Below are 14003 nucleotides of genomic sequence, written 5' to 3'. Positions count from 1 at the left end.
AATACCAATGAAGCAGTAGGGACTGCTTCATTACATATTTTGGTGGTTTGGAAGCAGAATTCTACCTGCTCTCAGTTAATAGGAAAATTGGAAATGACAACTTTAAGCAGCTCTAGACCAAAATAGAAATGAATAAAAACCTAAATTTGCTGTGAAACTGTAATCCTGTTCCTTCGATTGGCTTTATTTATCACATCAATAAGATCCATGGGAACAGCAAGAACAAATTTTCATATCATCCTGTCATAGGTCTGGGTAGATTTGCAAGTTTCCAAGTCATGTTCTTGTCCCCATGCTGAACAAAACAGAGTTTATCAGTGTCAACAGGAAGTCACATTGAGAAGCAAAAGAAAATAAACCAGTAAGCTATACCTACTCCTGAAATTTGAGGTCTCTGCATAAATGTTTCTGTAATATGCCATACTTACAGAGTAAACAATCTGTTTTCTTGTTTTGAATCATATTATGCTTGGCTTTTGCTCTTAATTAGTATAAGTGGTTGATAAATATAAAGATAACATTCACTAAGCCTGTAAGGGAAAGATTTCAGGAGAGACTCCTGTAATTATTACACACTGATATTGCAGAGTATGTCCCACACACACTTGTGCAATAAATTGGGAAATTTAGTCTGCCGTTCCTCTGGATCAGTGGAACACTGCTCACTCACTGAGTTTTGGCATGCGGAGATAATTACCACTAATTATTACCACGCAGACACGTATTTCACTTCAGACCTCTGCAACTTTCCAAACCTACATAGCTTTTCCACCAGATCACCACGAGGTGTAGGCCTCACTTCAGAAATGTCTCCTCAAAGAATTTCAAATTCTGCTTCCAGAATGCTGAAATGCTGAACAGCTTTAATTTAAATAACTTTACCATAGCATTTTCATCCTGTGTTTCCAAGTAATGGAATGGCTGAAAATTCATAGAGCACTGACACTGCCCCCAGGGTCTGGAGACAAGGCTTTGCCACTGGGTCAGCACACAACCTGCATAAAGACCTGGAGCAGTGGGGAAAAGCTCCTCAGTCACAGCCCATCTAATCCTGCAAGGACAGGTAGCCTCACTTCCACCCAGGGCTTCCGTCACAGCAAAGAACTTGAGGAAACTCCAAAAATTGCTTTGAAAAACATACCCTTAAAGGTTAAAAGAATCGAAAATGTAGGATTTACAAACGTGTTATTTATGTTATGGTACTTTCATTTATTGCATCAATAATTTTGCCCTCAGAGACAGATGGGAGCATCTCAAAGGCAGATGATTGCCTTTAAAAGGAATCCTGATGTCCTATTTGTAGCAGGTAGAATTTCATCATAAAAATATCAGTTTTCTCATGTTGCCTCAAGCCTAAATAGCCAATACCATTTTAAATAAAATATTTACAGATGGATAAACTCTATAACCACTGGCTTTTGTAAACTGCACAAATCTGAATTTCTGGAAATTTGTTGAGGCCAGTACTGATGCAAGCACTTCAAGTTGGTACAATCAAGAAAAAAAATTTAAAATCTTGGTTTAGTATTATGTACAGGTTTGGATTTAAAAAAAAAAATAAAAAATTATTATTTTGTTAACTAGCTGGTCTTTTATAGAATTATCATAGCACGTAAGAATAAATGTTTAAGTGGCTATCATTATCTAGGAGTCTACTCTCCTACTGAGTTACTTAAAAGCCACGTAGATGTGGCACTTGGGGACATGGTTTAGTGGTGGGCTTGGTGGTGCAGGGTCAAAACACTCAATAATCTTAAATTGATTATTTTACAGGTCTTTTCAAATGTAAATGATTCCATGATCTGGTACATGGCTGAAATATTAACTTACTCATCACTGGAAATACCTCCTAAAGATTGTTACTTATTTAATAGACCACCCCTCCCTTTCTTCTGAAGCTCTTTATCCAGTGTTCATTGTGCTCTTGTACCACAGTAATCTCTGTGAAAATATACCCTATACACAATATATGTTTATACACAGTATTTCAGAGATCAACAGAGGATTTGGCATGGAATAAAAAATACATAAAACCTATAATTTAAAATAGAAAAGTTATTCATTAACTGCTTGAACAAAAAAAGAAAACACATTGTTGGAACAAATTTATCATATCTGCGTTTTAGGTAGATTTTGCACCTTTTTTTGGGTCCTTTGTCTTTATGCCAGGGAGAAGAAATTCAATATACAATTTCAGTTTTATTACCTTTGTACTAGTCCCATCCAACAAATCTAGCTATCTGAAGGTCTTTCTCTGTTTTTTATAAGATCGTTCTTCAAATGAAACTTTCTTTTCATTTCAGTGTAACATATCCTGTTTTAATAAAGAACTTTGCTTCCTATTGAGAGCATTTTGACAAAATAATATGGTTGCTTTTGTTCGCCATTTAATTTACCAGTGGATCGATTGAGTTAGACATAACTACTTCTAGTATTAAAACTCACAAATTCCAGGGGAACTGGAGGTTAAATCGTAAACAAAATATTTCATTGGCATTGATCTGAAAAGCAGACTGACAGTATTGCTAAAAAATCATCAGCTTGCAATTATAAATCTCCCCAAACTGACAAGAGATGGATTTCATTATTTTGCTTCGAAAGGGTCATTCCTTTAAGGCAGCAAGAGTTTATCAATTTATAAAAGATTAAATGAACCATATTTTCCTTTAGTTCCTGTCACAACTCTTTTTTGTGATTACCCAGGCTAGATCAAGTTATGAGAGTGACTGATCATTTTGCTCTCTATTTTAGGCAACCTCAAATTTTCAGAATTTATGACCCATGCTAGATCATTTGTGATATAAAGATTACAGGTAACCTGAACTTACTTAATGTACTGTGATACCCTGCCAAGAGTACAGCAACTCATAATGCCACAAGTGTATGAAAAAATACATGAGTTTCATCCTCCCTTTGGGCAATATCCACCAAAGTTACAGTAACAGCTTATTTCTTTAAATGAACAAAAATTTTGATGCACACCGTAGGTAAGAAAAATATTGCCTTCTTTACCTAATTTCACTCACCACCCTTTTCTTTTACTCCAAGAAAAATATGAGTAGGCCAGTTCTTTAGATTGCTCTATTTCAATTACTAATTTTGTACTTCTTAATTGTCAGAGAAAAGGGAACATTAACAAATTCCAAAACAAGCACATCACCTTATAAATCTCTGAATGGAAACTCTGGTAAAAGAGAATCCTTCTCTGAAAAGCATGTTTCAAATGTTCATTATTTGGATTCCCACATTACCAAAACATTACAACTGTGATTATATTTTGACTGTTGATATGCTTATCAATGGATCATGCTGACACCCAGCCCCAGGGGATCAATCCCTCTGCTGTGCTGATGTCCCAGGCATGACAGAATTCTCTGCCTGGTGCCAAGTACCCAGGAGGCACAAATTTCTCTCTGGAACCAATGTTCTTTCTGCAGCTTTGACAGCCAGAGTAAAGGCAAGAATCTGTAGCAAGCCAGGAGACAGTAAAAATGGTGGGATAATAACTAAATCCCAGTTCCTTGTTCAGGTGTGTACAGCCTTCAGACTGCTGCTCATTTAATTGATAAATTCCTGCAGTGGTTTCCTTGGAGGCTGGAGAACGCGTGGTGGATTGTTTGGTGGTGGTATCTGGGTAAGCATTAGTGGGAACCAAGCCTGAATACCAATAAAGAAGAGAAAGCTAATGAAATAAAATACAAATACTGCCTTTTAAATTATTTTGATCTATTCCTGCCCATGAAAACTTAGCATGCCTCTGACGCTTGCAGCTTAACTACATCTTAAAAACACCAAGCAATTTTTTTTAAGGGCAACATTTTCATAACAATTGCAAGATTGTAAAGACGGTTTGTTTCTTAACCTTGTTACTTAACTACATCATTGGAAAACTAGTGAATGAAAAGTAAAATTTGTAAATTTTTTTGTAACACTTGGAACATTGTAACACAGCTGTGACTATCTCCAAGCTAAAAGCTTTACCTATTAAGGAATTTAATATTAAAGTTGTTCCAGTTAGCTGTCTAAACCAACAGGGTATTGTCTGCTTATGGGATTTATCAAGTTTGTTGGCTCACGATATTTTGCATTCAGAGATCAGTTAGGACTGTTTATTATGAACAGTTTCCAGGTGTAGGGGAACTTGCATTGTCCCTTAGCTGTCACCCATTGAAATCCAGCTTCGGGACTCATAATGGCTTAAAACAATTTACAGCTATAAAACAGCAGCATAAACGCCACATTGCCGAGCAATGACAAGTCTTTGTCCCAAGAACAGCAGAGAAATCTCCCACATAAACTCTCACATTTGTGTTCTATTGAACTGGAACACAAACTAGTTTTGGAGAGCTGCCACCAGACTTCAGCAATGAGCTGGGGTGAGCAAAAAGATGCCATACAGCTATAGCATCTATACAGCTGCTTCAGCCCATAGAGGGGTTCTTTAAACCTCTGTTGCTTGGAAATGAGGTTTCCAGGTGAAAATATTATAAGCTGGCATTTTTAAAGTGATGGTTATTGGTAATGTAAAGATAGTTATCCACTATTTTAAATACCAGTTTTCCTTCCTCCCTGACCTCAGCTGGTACAGCAATGCCAGGGCCCAGGACCTGCTTTCTGGCATTTATGGCAATGGAGACTCACAACCCAAATCTCTTCCTCAAGAGCTAACAACAATCTCTGTCTATGTTGCTGAATATTTTTTAAAATACATATTTTATTAACTTAGGAGTACTTAGAAGGTCAAGGTTCTGTGTGTTTCCACCACACTGAGAAACTCTGATGATCTCATTAGAGGTTAAAACACACTACAGGCTGGGTCCACAAAGTTTTCATGCATGGATGTATCTGAACAGCTCCTCTGAATTCTACGATTTGCCAGCAAAAGAGAAGAAATTTCATATTTTTATAACCTATCATCTGTCAGTGGGTATCACTATCACTTGCCACTTAAATCTGTTTTGCCTACCAATCTGCATTACCTACCAAAACCAGAGCTGTGTTATTTTCACTCAGATGCTGTGTCCAGTGTTAATTAGTATTTTTTTTGGCCAGGTTATTGTATCATTTAGAATAAGGTACTGCATAACTTTCTGGTGTGTCTGTTAAGGCCATAAATGAAGAAGCATAGTTGTGGTGCCATGTGTACAGTGATAAACAGGAAGATGAAGAAGAAAATATTTATTGTTATTAAAATTATTATTATTGCAATAATGAAAAAGAGCAATCGTATGTTGCAAGTGAATACCTATAAACTTTGTTTGAAGTACTAATGGCATTTTAAATTTGTTTTCGTGAATTGAAATTATTGTTAGTGACTCTTTTTCCTGATTTGGACAAGGCTTGTCAAAGAAATATTTCAGAAAGATGAGGACAACTTATAGCCATTATTACCATGAACATCATCTTGCAAATGAAAATCTCAAATTATTTCTCCCACCCACTTCCTAGTTAAAAAAAGAAAATACTTTTGCTATGCAGACAGTGATCAACATGTGCAGTTAAAATCTTGCTACAGCACTTCAAAGCAACCTAAGTGACATTAATCTGTTTTGTTTCTTCTTTACAAAGAGAAACAAAAAATCATAAGACATATCTTCAAAAATTTTTGCTTTTGTCAAACTGTTCACCACTGACATTCTAGTCTTGAAACTTACATTGAAGCAAAACAACTCCTCTCAAAAATTCCACTTCTAACGCTCAAACTGTCCTTCACTTAAACTGAAATAACAGATGTTATGCTACAAAATGTAGTTGCAGTTACACTTTTGCTTTATTTTTATGCACTAGATGGCTTACAGGAATTCAGTCTAATAAAAGTCAGCTCAGTTAAAAGGATAACTCCACCAGCAGTTTAATCTCCCTCTTGTTTTAAGCTTTATATCCCCCCATTTTTGAATCAGATCCCTTCCAGCCTTCTAAGAGTTTTTGGGTCAATATGTCAAAGTTTCCTGTATTCTAAAAAGCTACTGATGCAGCTGATGCTTTATAGCATGATGTTATCAACCCATCAATTTTTTATAATTATTTCCAGTAGTCTACTCCCATCGCTCCACATGTAACTATCTGCCTGAGGCCACCACTCAGAACGTTGTTATGTTAAAGCATAGGTCAGCAAGACTTTGCTCCTTACCTTGGCCAAATTCTTTTTCCAATTGCATTTCAGTATTTTTGCTTAGTCATCCATGAACAGGGCTTTTATTAATAGTCATTTTGAATAACAAGCAAAAATTTACAATATTGCAATATTTGCTAATGATTCAGCTTCATGTTTACAAACAAGGCTCAGTGAAATAGGTAAAAGTCAGAAACCTGTAGATACTTGAAAAAAATCCATACTTCAAATTAGTTCATACAGGTCTTGTTGAAAGAGTCAAGCTTCAGTGGAAAAGCAGGAATCATGAAAAACAGATAAGTGAAGGAATCCAAGCAATGAAAGAGAAGGAGGCTCATGCTTGGCATTGGTAAATGGCAACTAAAAAAAAATCAACATCACTGTGGAATTTATTACTCTTGGATAAAAGAGCAGTAAACCAGCTTAGTTCTTGTTCAGAGAGCAACAGGAAAGCAAAAAGTGCTTTGATCGCTTTTAAACACCTAAGATGTCATTTTTATTTCTTCTGCACAGGTTTCTATGGACCTGCACAAAAATTTTGCTTCTCTTCCCAGTCCATTACAGAAGCAAACTTTGACTTCTGATCTCCAGTCTGTAAGTTAGTCATTTTTGCTTTTGAAAAAAGTCTATGAACAGCCATCCACGTTACTACACACACTTCACTGGACATATAACACGGTATGTTAAAATTCAAAAGTTTTTGAACTTCTATACCTGATTCCTGGCACAGGAATTGCAGATATCATCTAAATTTCATTTAACAGTTAGATTAGCCAATATAAACAATATTTGATTGTCCTTGAACTTCCTCAAACAGACTACTGCTGTTGCTCATGTGAATGCATCCATAGCCAAAGGAATCAGTGAGCCTGCATAAAGGGCACTTGTCTGAACATCCACCCCTCTTGGTGCCAGCAGCAGCAAGAGAATGTTGCCACTGTTTTATGGCTCTGTGCCACTGGGAGGTTTCCCAATATCAGTGAAGTTGTGATGACCCTAGGAACTGAAATTATGTGCTTTCATGCATTAATTTTGATGCTGGCTGAGAATACCTTGGCGCATTTTCATGTAAAATTACAGTAGTAATATGCTTGAGTTGCATAAATCTGGAAACCATATACATTTTCATTTATTTATAATCACATTTTAATGACAACTATTAAAGGTACGAATGTGAGATTGCTAAGTGTGGCATTTTGCAGAGTGATGTTTCTGAAGATGTATTTTCTGGTTAAATTATTTCATTTATATCAAGCTCTCCAAGCTTACTGCGACCTCACCTTCAGCCAGTCAGCAAAAGCAATAAACAAAGAAGCTTTGCACAGCAGACTTCTCTTTTCACTTAACTGCTTATAGAACCATCATCCAAAGATTGTTTTGGAAACAGTTGTCTGACTCACTAAAATTGAAAGGAGGATTTCCCAGGAACAGGAGGCAGGAGGAGCACCACAACATGCAGCTGCAGCCGGGAAGAGACAGCAAAGGTTCAGACACACAGCAATGCCTATGGCGTTGTCTGCAGACTGACGGACAACTGACCTTATTTAAAGAATTAAACCCAAAATTTAAAATTACTGATGGTATGATGGGGATTTTGATTGATGTAAGTAGGTTTGCAGACAGTAATACAAACTAATCCTCTCATAGAAACCATAGATCTGAAAGCACTCTACAAAGTAAGCAGCATCTGTATCAGTACTTTATAAACAGGGTATTTCTGGCATAAGATAATGAAATGCTTATGTTATTCAATAGGCAAATTACAGACTTCAAACTAAAAGCTTAAGTCTGTACATCCTATATCAGTGATGAATTCCTGGACTTACTCCTTTAAAGAGATGACTATGATAAAATTCAGAAAGGTTTAATTAATCTGTCTGTGGCTGGGGTTTGGTTGTTTATTTTTTCTTGAGGTACACATTCAAGCAGATATTTAGAAGGAAATGGTGAGTTTTCTTACTGAAAACAGGCCAAGATTTAGGAATAAAAGGCAGATGAAAGGGAGTGTCTGTCTGGGAAAGAGTTAGAGTGCCCCGTTCTCTAACAGGCTGGTTGCCAGAACAACACTGGGTTTGTGTGTGTGGAATGTGGGGGAATGGGATCCAGGTATGCTCTCTTTGAAGCAGGAGCTGCTGAGAATTTGTGTTTTGCAAAGCTGCTGCAAGAACAGCTCCATCTTTCTACCCCCTGTGCCTGAGTTACACCTGCAAGCCAGAATTGGATTTATATGCACACAGCAGAACCCAGTCTTATACACACACTATCATTTAGATACTTTCTGTTATCAATTTTAACTATTTTCAAAAACTCGAAACTCTTGGCCTATGTCTAACATAACTGCAAATCCTCTTCAGTTCTTGATAATTCTTTAAACTAGTTGTTCTTATAGAAAATACTCTCTCTTTGACAATAATATCAAAGAAATTATCTTTTTTCACCCATTCCCCAAGCTAATTTGTCACTGGAAGCTTTGCAAAGCAGCCTGTATCAATCACATTACACTAGAATGCATCATGCCATATACTAAGGCATGAATGATGTAAGCTAAGAGTTAAGATACTTGAGAAGTTAAAAGACCATATTCTTATCTCATGTAAAGTGACTTAACTTGGTTGGGAGAGTCTGGGAGCTGTCCTCTTTGGGGACAATCTGGAAGATAGGATGTGCTTTATCTGCCAGCATTACACCATTCCGTTTGATTCTGTGTTGTTTGCTGTACCACTATATTGGTTATGTATAGGAGCAGATTCAGCATGTATTGCTCCATGGATATTTGACTAGCCATGGAAAATTACATCCTGGAAGAGCAGGTGGTAGAAACAGATCTAGGCAAAAGTGAAATGGTGGTGTTTGGAAAAGAAAATGTTTCAAAAGTTTTCCCAAAGCTTATCATTTCTATTTGTTAATCCAGTGCACATGCCTGGGTCTTGTTGGGTCCCTTCTAAATTTTGATACTCATGCACCATCAGTCTCCAAAATAGGCCTTTGTCCTTCCATTTTCTTGCTTCAATTCTGCCTAAGGACAGTTTCCCACAGCAGTCTCTGTACTTGCCATCACATCTGTGTGTTCAAATCAAGAAAACACAACATAACCTCCATACTCACTGCAAGCCCATGCCTGTGCTACTTATCTATATAAGTTGAAAGCATTTCATGCAGTATGGCAATACAATCTAACAACTTACTGAGAAGAAAAACACCACAGAATTCAGTATTCCTGTTTAACAGGGAAGTCTAGAAATGCATGAATAAACTGGACATAACTTTAGCCCTGCACAGGGAGTGAAATGTATGTCATTTATACTGTCATGCAAGTGAAAATACAAAAAAATTAAGAATGTAAGACTATAAAACTATAACAAAAGATAGTTAAATATTACAAGTACAAAAATGTAACTAAATAGATAGGAACAATCTAAGATTTTCCTTTTTTTTCTTTAAAGCTAAGTTTATTTCCTGCTGGAAAAATGTTCATTACAATGGACTGTAATAATATAAATACATATATACAAAAATCAAGTCATACTCTTTGATGTCTGATATAAGATTCCTGTCTAAATAAACCCATCAAGATTAGGTGTGATGGTTTTGTTTCTTTGTGTAGAAGAATCTCTCATGATAATGCCTTATCACAAACCCTACAGAACTTCAGCCCAACACATCTGATACATTAACACACATCCAAGCTCCTGAATTTTCATTCAAAATGAGTCTGCATTTTTGTAATATGATTAAAACACAAACAGTTTCAGGTTAGTCAAAAGAATCTAGGACACGAACAAATACTGCAATGGATAAAGATACTTACCAGGGCTGTTTCTCAAGTGAAAATAAATGAAAACCTTGAGAGTTTAGAATTGCCGTTGTTAAGGAAACTTGCCCATCTGGGCATTCTGGAGTCACTGTTACAACTGGGACTGAGGCCCCTTCACACCTGTGCACTCTGTACTCACAGCCAGACCAGGTTTCCTAATTGGCTTGACCCCAGGATTCCCACAGTAGAGACTCAGATATCATGACTCTTAAAATAATTTAATCATGTTGCAATAAGAAAAATAACAGCTCGAGTTTGGTGCCTCGGACGAGGGACCCCAAACAAAGGAAACCCTGTGTTTTTATACCCTCACGGTCTAAATGCTTGACAGTCTGGAGTCCTCATCTCCTGCTGTGTCTCCACTGGTCACCTGGCACTGATTGTATGCCTCAACAGTGTGAAGCCACCACTCTGTGTCACATTTTCCACCTAGCTCTAACAAAGTAGTTTGCCATGCAGTCATGGGAGTTCTCTGCCTTAAAAGCGTCTTATTTTCCCTTGTGATGAATTGCTTCTTACACACATTCCTAGTGACTCTCATAATGTTGATGCTTAGGCTCTAGGCCGTCTATGGAGGGCTCCACTAGGGTTTTTCTGTGTAGGGAAGTCTCAGAAAAAAAAATGGGCCCACATTATATTTATCAAGGAAGAAAGGAAAATACATATTTTCCAAAAGATATGGTTCAATAAAAGTCAAATGTCAGATATATAAAGATGGAACTTTTTGTGCAAAAAAGGAAATAGGAAAGAAAACACCACTATGACACCTTGACCATTTGTCAAAACATATTCATGAATGTATTCAGTTACCTTGTGCTATATCTCATCTGATAACTAATAAAGATGTACCTGAATAAGACACATACAGAATGTGCCAAAACAGTAAAAAAAAACCCCAGCGCCTCAAATTAATCTTCTAAAACTTCACCTTCTGAAACACATTCATTTGGTCAAATTCACCTACTAATTCCAGTGTTTAAATATGGACTTAGAGTAAGGATGTTCTTGTGTGATACTGTAAATAATGAACATTTATAAATAGCTTCTGTTTCATTACTCTGTGGCTTCCACTGACGTGCCAAGGATAAGTCAAATTATGAAAGTAATTGTGGATCGTAAAAAAAGAAATAATTAGCTTTGTAATAGAAAAAATTTCTGTAGTTAGTGTAGGATGTTAAAGCCAATTTTAGCTTCGTTAATCGAAGTAGTTATTCAACATCCATTAATTCAGTACCCAGAATTTAAAAGAGGCAACTAATCAATAAAAATAAATGAATATTGATATGGCAGGTCTTTTGCAATATTGTATTTATAGTGCCCCTGAAGCAAGCTAGATCCTACATTAAAAGATCAATAAACTAATGCAAAGGCTAACGCCTTGCATCCAGAAAGCCTTGGTGTCAGGGGATAAGGGGAAGGAAGTTAATATTTATTCCTGTGTTTCTGATGAGATTGCAGAACTTTGGTTAAGATTGAAACCGGGACATCGATTACCTTTCCGGTAGAGTCCAATGCTTCTTTACAAGGTTTGGTCAACATCCATATATTAGGAAAGGGCTTCCTCTTCCCAAATATTTCAGTACCCTCCTCTGTTGTTCACTGAAAGAGAAAGAGAAAACATCTCCTTTTTAATCAGCAACAACACAGCTCTGTAAATTTTGCCCAACTCATTGCTCAGCTTTCAAAATGGAGGGAGAATTAGAATAAAGTCACATTTATTTACTGAATTAAAAAAAACCCCGTAACTAATCAATGAAAATTCCAGGCTGAATAATGTCATACAGAAACTTCAGTAACAGCTATCAAAAAAATCACAGTCAGCACCTTGACCAAATGGTAGATTCTGTCTGATACATATAACATAAAGTAAGGATATAATCACACATTCCAAAAAACATGTATTACTGCAAAACTGCATGTAACACTCAGGTTCTCAGAATTTAAAAGCAGGAGTGTTTGTATGGATAGATTTGGACTGGTTTTATTTAAGGATATATGAAAAATAATTAATGAATTTTGCCCTAAAAAATATGACCAGATAATACAACCTCAAAACAAGCATGATTTGATGAAAACCACTTAATTGAAAAAAAATCCTTCACTTTCTAATTATTTTCCCCCCACATTTTTCATTAGATTAAATTTGCCTTAAAACCAGCCAAATCTGATTGCTCAGTACTGTAATACATGTATTTTACTGTTGTTCGTGAAAAGAGAAGGAAAACAATACAGAAAAAAACCCTATTTTCTATAAGATTGATATCCTTCTCAAGCTGTTTTTCAAAATGATTGTTTCAATAATTTCATCCTCAACAAAACATTCTCCTTAGAGTTTAAATCAGATTCTTTAAACCACAGTATTTTCAAACTTGTCTAGCAAAGATATTTCAGCCTTGCCTACCTTAATGTTTGTCTTCACCTGAACTTTTATTTTCTGTTTTCCTTGGTTTTGTCTCAAAACCTTGATTTCCAGGTCAATGTGTTCAATAGTAAGGGTGACTTAGTAAGGTAACATTCTTTAGTTTTCTGAGCTGCCTTCCAGTCTACACTATGAAGAGATTTTAAAACTGTCTCACTCCCCTTAATTGCTGATTTAAAGTGATACACAGAAAAAGCTAAACTTTTGATAAAAATATATTCCTGAAAAGTTTTGTATTGCTCAGGTTTTAAAGTACCTAAGAAAGAACTACCTAAAAAAATTACTAAATTACTACAGTAATTTGGCCTTGGTCAAAATGATTGACTTAATACAAAAACATTAATATTAGTGAAGCAAATAGAAATAAGCAAATCAAAGATTTCCCGACGCTTCAAGGTATTTTTCCTTAGGACCATAAACCTTCTCTGTTGGTGTTAAAATTGGTTCTTCCCTCAAATCAAAAATTTTTTGCATTTTTAAAATAATTGAGCTGCCCGAAGATTTCACTGCACACTTAATGTACACACTCAACAGCTTTAATTTCTGCACCTTTGTGCTGGTTTTTAACTGGGATAGAGTTTGCATGACCTCTTATTTATTCATTATTTTACAGTGTAAGTTATTTTTTTGTAAAAGTTATTATTCCGTGGCTATTGTTAGACAACTAACTGTAATAATAATAAAAATATTTATGTACATATGAGTTTCTCAGGCAGCCTGGTCAGCAAATCTTACTTATTAGTACTAGCTATGTATTGATTAGCCAGCTCTACAGAGTTTAATTAGGATTTTTAGGTAGCTATGACAGCAGATTGAGACCAGTTCTCATAGCTGGATTTGTTGGGTTTTTTTAAAGAACAAAGATTGGTGTCCTCTGACCTCACCCTCCTTATTTTGATGAGTGTTGTAATCTGTCTTTCAAAAAGGCCACTTTTGTTTAAATAAAGACTTTAAATTCATGTCTGGAAATAGTGTAATCAAAGGAAAAAGAATACAGTCTTTGCTCAAACTTCCAATATTTTGACAAGATATAAGAGCTGATTCTGTTTCTAAATGGTGGTAGTGAAATTAAGATTGATGAGTAAGTATTAGAAGAAAATAACTTTGAGATACATGCAATAGCATTTAATTGCATCATTTAAATTCTTAAGCATTTCAATTTTATATTCATTCAGGGTTTTGCATAATTAATTTGCAGATTTCTAGAACGCATTAGGATGAAACTTTTAAATGGATGGATGGTTATTAATAGATGATATAAATATATTATTCATTTTTTTTGGTTGTCATTGTAAATTGAACCAAGTACTTCTGAATGAATATTAAATTCAACATCATCCCGTGAATTCAAAAGCAAAATGCATCCTCAGTAATAATTTGTTGAAATACAGAATACTTGAAGTGTCATCTCATAGTAAATACTCTGTAAGGAAATGTTAAAAATTGTTAATGTCACACTTCCCTTTTCTCTAGAAAATGGCAGGATCACCCAGGCAAAACTGAATTTCAAGTAGTCAGCCTTTTCAGAAAAGTCAATGCCAAGCAGATCTATTCTAGTCCAGAAATAAATTCTCAAAGCTCAGATTACCTAAGCAATACTAAAATCTGCAGTCCAACTGAGTGCTGTGTTAGAGAATAATTGCATTTATACCAAAAAG

At 35.7% G+C, this 14003-nt stretch overlaps 1 long non-coding RNA gene across 3 annotated transcripts in view; it reads right to left on the bottom strand.

Annotated features, from left to right (window-relative positions):
• LOC138108911 (uncharacterized) overlaps positions 1-14003 on the bottom strand; it is a 38937-nt gene that overhangs the window by 17467 nt on the left and 7467 nt on the right. For 2 of the 3 annotated variants that reach the window (XR_011150112.1, XR_011150114.1), the window contains exon 3: positions 11421-11525. This is a non-coding gene — a long non-coding RNA (uncharacterized lncRNA). Of the gene's footprint in view, positions 1-2842; positions 3658-11420; positions 11526-14003 lie in introns of those variants that run through there. The other variant, XR_011150113.1, reaches the window with a different exon arrangement.

This window comes from Aphelocoma coerulescens, chromosome 4 (assembly GCF_041296385.1).
Source record: "Aphelocoma coerulescens isolate FSJ_1873_10779 chromosome 4, UR_Acoe_1.0, whole genome shotgun sequence".
NCBI lineage: Eukaryota > Metazoa > Chordata > Aves > Passeriformes > Corvidae > Aphelocoma > Aphelocoma coerulescens.
This window is presented reverse-complemented; position numbering and strand designations above follow the sequence as displayed.